Here is a 2,953-nt window from a genome sequence, read left to right on the forward strand (position 1 = left end):
AAAAATATTTCCAGACTGCGAATTGTACATAGCATCATGAAATCATAAGGGATATACACATATATATTACTATATATGTAGTATATATGTATACTAACACCATTATACCTATCATTATTACAATTATTATTTTTATTATTATTATTATTATTATTACTATTATTATGAGATGATATTAATTAATTGATAGTATTATACCTGTTATCCCGATCAAAGGATAGACCTACACCTATAATATTCCTTCCACCCCCCTCCGCGCCTCAATTTTAGAAAGAAATTAAAAATCGTTATATATATACATATATATGGAAAGAGAGAGACAGTGAATGAGTGAGTGAATGAGTGAGTGAAAAAGAGAGAAAGAGTTACACATTTTGATTTTACGGATAATCGTTAAATAATCGTAATTGGTAATAGATTATAAGAACTATTATTATTAATTATTAATATTATTATTATAATTATTATATTATATCATATCGCATTATTATTAATAATATTATTATCGTCAGCATCGTCGTTCTCACGGTCCTTTATCGATCCTCATCGTCGCGAGATCAACGTCATTATCATCGTTTAACGCCGGTTTCTTCCGTTTTTCTTATCTCTTGCTCGTCATTTCCTTTTTTTTTTTTCTTTCCTTCCTTCTCTTCTTCACGAATTTCATCAATATTTCTCTCGATCCTATTATTATTCTCTTGGAAATTTCTAATATCGTAAAAAGAAATCGCCTTCTTTCTTCCTTCATATCCGTTTCTTCGTCGCAGATCCGATTTCTTCTATAGTTGCCGAAGATTGATCTCAATTGAAGAAAGAAAGATTCGAGAATGGATATTTTAAAAAAAACTTTCTATTTCTTGCGAATCGAACGATCGTAAAATCGGTTCGGAGAATTGACATTGTTTCGTCCCCTTATTCAAGATGGCCGACCGTGTGGCGGGCGTTGAACATACGTATAACGATTTCTTCCACCTGTTTTTCATTTTTCTAGAAGGATTTCAAGAATCGTGGAAGGGATCTTTGCACGATTGATTCTCTTGATCTTTCGGGGAGAAGAAATAAAATCAACGTCTCCTTTCGATTTATAAATATCTCTTCTTCCCTTACGACGAAGATTACTCCTTACGCGTGTCACGCGTGGCGCCATCTTTGATAAACGAAAAAAATCCTCGATTTTACGAACGTCTCCTCTAAATTAAATCGATTGAAAAAAAAAAAAAAAAAAAATTCGAAATTTCGAGGAATCGATTAAGAAGAAAATTGTTCCCTTGAAGGTAAAGTTTTGCGAGAGTTTAATATAATAATGGAGACTTCGATCTAGATTATCGATGCCCATTGAGGGCGTGAGAAGAAGCACCGAATATCCTGTTATCGATGTTATCGCCCTTCATATTCCCCCTTTCCCCCCCTCACCCGTTATTTCGAGGCGTGTGCGTGTGCGTGTGCGCTCGGTGAGAGTTGATGCGCGTGCGAGCGTATGCGATACATCGACAGTTGAATCGAATAAATCGATTTCGATTAGAATTTCTTCCTACATTCTCTGTCTTTCTCCTCCTTAAGTAAATCGAGTAACTATTTTTGCAAGATTTCTTTCTTTCTTTTTTTTTTTTTTTTGACGTTGCGCATCGCAGAAAACACTTATCGCGGGCAATCTTCAACATCAACTTCATTTGTGATAATTGGTTAATGTTAATCGAATCTTTCTTTGAAGCTTGTTATGTAGATACAAAGGTTTCTCGATTTATTTAATTTGTAAATAAATCTAGTTTTAATTCTTTTCGACTAATTCATCAATGGATTTTAATTATTTTCTTTTTTTTTTACGATATATATATATATAGGTATAAATAGAAACACGTTCGTTTTATATTTTTAGTTCAGTCCGTTTCGTCTCGATCGATCTTGTATTAATTTAAGAATTCTTTCATCGATGTAAAGAAATGTAAAAAAAAAATTATAAGAGATACTTTTTTTCAATTGTTCCCCCCGTATTATTAGAATATTCGCTTTATTTAATTTTTAATTTCCCGTTCGAATTTATTTTTTGTAATATCATAAATTTATTGGAGAAAAATCGAATCTGACCAATAATATTTGAAATCGTTGTGTTGAATCGATTTGACAAAACGAAGGCTGCGAATGTGCGAAAACGCTCGCACGTGCTTAGAAGAAACTTGTAGCGAACTTGGGCCCCCCCTGAATGTTACCGATGCTCTTCAAGCACAGTTGATATTACGACGAGACTGTGCAGCTTCGAAAAACTTTGAAAACGTTCGTACGCTTTCTTGAATTTACAACAAATAATCGAGAGAAATTGCGATTCGAGCAAGAAACGAATATCTGGTTCAAATTCAAGAACGCGAACGGCCTTTTGCTCAAAGCAAATGTTACCATTCTACCGAGCACAATTTGATCTTGTACAAATAATTATTAATTGAAATAATTTAAATAAATTGTTGTATAGATATAATAATAATTGGACAACAATTTTTTTATTTATTCGTCGTCGAATGATTATATTGTTGAGGATTCCCTTCGCGAATCCAATGATGGCCATCGTCGTGCAATGGTCATTTTTAATAACAAAATAAAAAGAAAAAAAAGAGAGAGAGAGAAAGAGAGATAGATATATAGAGAGAAAGAGAGAAATTGTTTCGAGAGGAAAATTTTATAGAGAAAATTTGTTAAAGTTCGGATTTTTAAAGAGCTATTCGTTTGTTACTGTTGCATTGTATAATAATTATACAAGCTCAGATTGTGCACGGCCATCATAACATTTATTAGTGACTAAAACGCGCTGTTGCATACTCGAGATGTTCGCTTTGTAATTTATTATAATAATCGTTAAGGAAAGGGTGAAGACAAAAAAGAATAAGCGAGAAAGTTGTTGATCGAAAGAGAGAAAGAGAGAAAGAGAGAGAGAGAGAGAGAGAGAGAGAGAGAGAGAGAGAGA

The sequence above is a fragment of the Apis dorsata genome, unplaced genomic scaffold, assembly GCF_000469605.1.
Source record: "Apis dorsata unplaced genomic scaffold, Apis dorsata 1.3 scaffold_370, whole genome shotgun sequence".
NCBI classification, from domain to species: domain Eukaryota; kingdom Metazoa; phylum Arthropoda; class Insecta; order Hymenoptera; family Apidae; genus Apis; species Apis dorsata.